Genomic DNA, 6371 nt, shown 5'->3' with positions numbered 1-6371 from the left:
CACGTACCCTGAAAATATTGCGTCTCATTATTTACTAGTATTAGGGTTCATCCACTTAACTAAAACAAAACAACGAAAACACAGCTCACGTACTCGTAGTTATTAATATACCTCCAACTACTACTCGTTTATGTAGGAATAGGTACCTACTATATCTACATAATTCATATAGGCAGGCAGGAACATTGGTCTGCCCATAGTATTGTTCGTGGGTAATAGGCGAGAGCTAAACTTATTAGGCCAGTTAACACAGTAGGTATCGAGTTAGTCAAACGTGTCATAGTTGACAAAATGAATTTATTTATCCATCTTGTTTCAGACTTCTATCAGTCATTATTACGTAATTCCCTACTAATATTATAAATGCGAAAGTAACGAAGTCTGTCTCTCTATCACGCTTTCACGCATAAACCACTGAACCAATTTTGATGAAATTTGGCAGAGGTTTTTGAAACAGGGACACGCGCGATTGTTTTTCTGTGACAAAATTTCACACGAGTGAAGCTGCGATCCAAAGCTAGTTTATAATAGTTATTTTGGTAAAGCTCCTTACAGGGTTTTAGAAAGTCCATAAAAACGTTAGTACTTACCCTTATAATAAGATCTTGGAATCCGTCTTTCATAATGAAACTCTTCGCAGAAACTACTTGGTACCTACTCAATCAGAAAGTGGATTTGAAAGGTTGATTTGATTGCTATAAAACTCAAGTAACCCAACCCAAAGTCAAGGTAGTAGAGTTGTGGGGAAATGGTAACTGATCTGAAACTGGAAAGAAGGTTAATAAGAAGTACCGTAATACTTAAATGAGTTCGAGAATTTGTAACAAACTTCCCTTCAGTTACAAAGCGGAAGTCCGATAACAAATAAAAGTGAGAACCTGAGACCCCGAAACAATAGGTACTTGTTGGCGACAAGCATGCTAAATTAAGACATGATTTAAAGTTCCATAAACTTTACATTACAGAATACGACCTGAAATTATAGATAGATGACTAGCGACCGCCCGCGACTTCGTACACATGGACCCCGTTTTACCCCGCTTTAATCTCGTCTTAGTGAGCGCACCTACGTTCTAAAAGAAACCCCTATGCAAAATTTAAGACTCTTAGCACTTGTAGTTTCTGAGATTCTGTGATGAGTCAGTGACCTTTCTCTTTTATAGATAAAAAAAAGATAACTTAAGACAATTTGTCTGAAACCTACCTATTTTCAGACAAATTTTACCTAAAAGTTAAACAAAAGGATAAATTTGTGAAGGATATTAACATTAGGTATCTGTCTGTGTAATACTATTGCTATTGTGAAAGCTATAGCGTATTATGTAATAATTTTGTCAAGCCATTTCTAATGTGCTTTCTAAGGTGTCCCGGGCGCGCGGGCGTGCCAATAAACAGCGATATAGGCCTACCTATTTTGTTTTATCCAACTAATTCAATTTGGATTCGAGCACACAGTCACACGTCGAACGAAGTGATGTTTTTCCGATTATCACTGAGTATTGTAGTTAGAAAAATATCCTTAATCTAGTTAGAAATACAAGGTTAGTTAGGTACATGTAATTGGACGTTGATATCTTTAGTTGGAAACGATAGGGAAACATAAGCATATGAATCAGTAAGCTTATTTTCTTGACTCACTCTACCTAGTTTCCAGGGGTCCGTGGCCGAGTCCCCCTGTGTTCGACGCACCCGTGGTCGACGCCCCCGGTCAGATAGAAGCAATTTTTAATCAAATGTACAGTCAGTCACAAAAATATTTATAAACGAATAAATATTTATACTGATCGTACAAATAAATGTTTAATATTATTTTATCAAAGTGATACCTAAAAATATAATAGGTTTTATTTTAACCTATCATATTTTATCATAGGTTTTATTTACCTATAATAACATGTAAATCGTTTTACCTAATCAAAATAATTGTAACAATCAGTCTTTAAAATAACTCTACTCTCTCTACATTTAACTAACTACAAATAAAAGTTTTAATTATAAAAGTTTTAAGTATTTTTAACAAAAAAATAAATACATCATTTTAAATAGCGTCAAACATGCATGGTTTTCGTTGACTGTACTTAGTGCAAAAGCCGAAAAAAATATGATATTAAATTTATTTAAATCGGGGGCTTCAACCACGGGTGCGTCGAATACTGGGGGACTCGGCCACGGACCCGTTTCCAGGACGAGTACGTGTATAACGTACATAATCAAGGCTGAGTTTCACCACATAACTTTGACCGTTACTTTTTTTGTTGTCCTCTGAATTACCTACTAAGTCAGCCACCATCAAGGCGCATCTAAATAAACTATCTTAGTCATATATTTTAATTGGATTTGTCTCATATAAATATCCTTGGACATTTTATACTGCGCTTCTAGTCTAAGCAAAGCTTGTACTATGGGTACTAGACAACGGATATAAACATTATTAAATACTTTTTTTTTGTAAATACATACATATTATACATCGAAAACACCCAGTCCAATACATAACTTTGACCGTTACTATAATCTACTACCGGAAGAACTTAAAGTACTCCAAGGCCCTATATTTAAAAGCAGATTGAGTTGCTGGCTTTTGGACAAATGTTTTTATAGTTATAAGGAATATTTTAATTGGCGACATTGATACTATTAATTTAATTTTACATTGACATTTTCTTAATTATTTGACATTAATTCAAATTCAAATTCAAATTGTTTATTTGCCTACTAAGTGTACATTAAAGGTCTTATCATTAATACATGAGTGCTTATTACTTAGTTACCTAGTTAAGGCATTGCAAAGGTTTGATGGGAGGGCTACATTATTTATTTTTATAAATAAGTAAGTATGAGTAACATTACTATTAAATCAAATATTCTATTGAATATAATATATTATGTTATCTATGTTATATATAATATATTTGCTAAAGACTCAGAGCGCCATAATGAGATATTTTAATAAAAAATTAAAAAGTTTAAAAAGTTAGTTTGTTGTATTATTTATATGTTGTTTTATAGGGTTTGTTATTTAAATATTCGTCTAGTTTGTAGTAGCAGTTATTTATTAAGAATTGTTTTAGCTTGTTGTTAAAAATTGTGTACTTTTGTTCGTTTTTTATTTCCAGTGGTAATTTATTGTATAGCTTGATGGCCATATAGTATGGGCTGCTATTCAGCATTTTAATTCTCGAGTATGGTAGGCATAGTTTTTCTTTATGACGAGTGTTTACGTTATGGGTGTCTTGCATTTTTTGGAATGAGTTTATGTTTTTATAAACAAATGAACATAAATCGTGTATGTATATTGATGTTAGAGTCATTAATTTGTATTTTTTGAAATATGGTTTACAGCTTTGTGTATTATCTATTTGGGCTATAATTCTTACACATTTTTTCTGTAGTAGAAACAAGTCATTGGCATTTACGCTGTTGCCCCATAGCATTATGCCATATTTCAGCCAGGAATATGCGTACGCGTAGTATGTCGTTAATGCTGTTTCTGTGTTGGTGCTGTGTTTGATTTCGAAAAGGGCGTATGTGAACTTTGATAATTTAGTTTTTATTTGATCGATATGTGTTTTCCAATTGATGTTTGTATCTATGTGTAGTCCTAGCAATTTAAAAGTATCTACTGTTTCTAATTGTGTTTTGTCCAGTATTATATTTATGTTTAGGGGAGCTATTGTATATGGTCGGAATTGCATTATTTTTGTTTTATTAAGATTTATTTCTAGGTTGTGTAGTTTAAGCCAATGTGTAATATTTGATAATGTATCATTGATAAGGGTGTTAGGATTTGAGTTTTTTTCGCACTTGATTAAAATAGACACGTCGTCTGCAAAAAGTATGGGAAATGATATTTCTCTATTTAAGATTTTCGGAAGATCGTTAATATAAATTAAAAAGAGTACACAACCTAGTACACTTCCCTGGGGGATGGAACAGGTCATGTCTCTTTCTTCTGATGTGATTATTTCTATTTTGTTCGTTGAAGTGTTGTGATATTCTATTTGGACTATTTGTTTTCTGTTTGTTAGGTATGATTTGAACCAGTTGTATGCAGTACCTCGTATACCTGAGCCATATAATTTGGACAAAAGGATGCTATGTGACACTTTATCATATGCCTTTGTCATATCTATTAATATGCTTAAGGCATATTTTTTATCATTTATGTGTTGAAGAGCGGCTTGGATGTATTTATACACTGCCAAGGTGGTTGACCTAGATTTCCGGAACCCATTCTGACAATCATCTAAGATATTAAATTTTTCTAAAAACGTGTATAACCTATTGCACATGGCTTTTTCAATTACTTTAGAAAATGATGGTAAGATTGCTATTGGTCTATAATGTTTGGGATTGCTCTTATCGCCTTTTTTATGAACTGGTTTAACTAGCGACATCTTTAGTAGGTTTGGAAATTCACCATCGCGGAAACTCTGATTAATTATAGAGGTGAGAGGTTGAGATAGTTCTTCTGCACAATGCTTTAGTAGTTTTGGTGGAATACCATCTACACCATAGCTATGTTTGGTTTTTAAATTATTTATAATTTTCATTATTTCTTCGTTTGTAACGGGTTTTAGGTATAGTGAATTTACTGGGGGGTCAATTACAGGTTGTCCTATATTGATATTTTTGTTATTGTTTTGGCCGACAGTAACAAAGTAGTTGTTGAAGGTTTCTGTTATCTCTTTTGGACAGTCTATGATTTTATTATTGATTACTAGTTGCATGTTTTTATATTTTTTCTGTTTATTTTTTCCCGTTTTGCTATTTATTATATTCCACATAGTTTTTATTTTGTTATCGGAGTTTTTCATTTGTTTAATATACATTAACTTCTTTGAAGTTTTGACACAACGTTTTAATGTTTTCGTATATGATTTGTAATAATGTTTAATGATTTCACTATTTGTTTCCTTTGCAAGTTTACCTAACGCTCTTTTATGAATGCATGATTTTTTTATTCCTGTTGTTAACCATGTTTTTTTTGTAGTATTCTTAATTTTTATATGTAGTATTCTTAATTTTTATATTATTCATAATACTATTGAATCCTGTAATTTTTGCACGTCTGCGAGCAGACTAAACACATGATCCTATTTAATATTGTCACCCTGTAGGTATTACTGTGTTTTTGGCAAATAAACGTTTTGAATTTGAATACAAACAAATATGTTCATGCACACAAATGTTTGTACTGTGCGGGAATCGAACACTCAACCTCCGGAATAGTAGTCCGTTTCGAGCCACTACACCAAACAGCCGGGCCGATATTTGGGGAATGTATCATGAGTAGAGTCATAAATTAAAAGGATACCAACGATTTCAAAGTCACCCTGTATACACAACATGATTATTATACAGGAAATTCTGAACATATCTGATTACACTGCCTTGCATGGCAACAGCACGTGTCTGTGTCGTATTTGGCCGTAACCAAGTTAGTCGTTACCTTACTTACCGCGAATTGTTCCGCGTTTCAGGATCGAATTCGTGTTGTTTGTGAAATCCCTTCAATGGTGGCGAGGCTAAGTCAAGCTATTTCAAGCCTCATCAAGCACGACCTGAATAAAGTGTTACTTAGTTTAGAAGCGTCTTAAACCTTGCGGATAGGTTTCTCATTTATTCCTTAGATTTTTGTGGGAAAACTTAAAATAACATTCGTTACCGCTTCGCTAGATCTTTTTTTGTTAATGGTTAAAAAGTAAAAATAAAACCAGCCACAAAAATCGTTTTCTTCATAATGAATTAGTATTAATGTTCAAAGTCAAAGTCAAAATTCCTTTATTTGCACTATTAAAAATAGTGCGTACAAATCGTCAAATATTAAAATAAAAATATAAGACTAATAAAAAAAAGAAACTTTAGTTTAAAGTTATGCGTTTATGGAGCCTTTACATGTTTCATAATCTTTTTGCCCTACAAGCGCTTCGAGACCAACATTTGGCATGTGCTGAGAAGAAGCGCCGCAACAGTGGTTTGTTGCGGCGCTTCTTCTCAGCACTTGCCATTGTTAATTAATCAATCAGCAGCTTATTATTTTTATGCTTAAGTACAATATTTTATTGCTTGACTGAAATGATGTAATATTTTTGTAGTCTCACATTGATCCCATATGGTCGTCCTATATTTGCACAGGCTAATCTCAGAAGCTTTTCAGAGCTTTGACACGATTTTCAATTAATACATTCTGGTTTGTGTGGACAGTTGATTGGTTAGAAACGAATGTTATAAATTAATCCACCTACATTTTTACCTCTCTTTTGTATATTTAAAGCATTTTTAAATCTCTATCTGTTTGTTAGATTTTCAGGGGTTTCTGGTCAGGGCTAAACTGATGATGAACAACAAGAGAATTGTATATTCAAGGC

The sequence above is a fragment of the Ostrinia furnacalis genome, unplaced genomic scaffold (assembly GCF_004193835.3).
Source record: "Ostrinia furnacalis isolate ACB-3 unplaced genomic scaffold, ASM419383v2 OfSCF1217, whole genome shotgun sequence".
Lineage (NCBI taxonomy): Eukaryota > Metazoa > Arthropoda > Insecta > Lepidoptera > Crambidae > Ostrinia > Ostrinia furnacalis.
Note: the sequence above shows the minus strand (reverse complement) of the source record.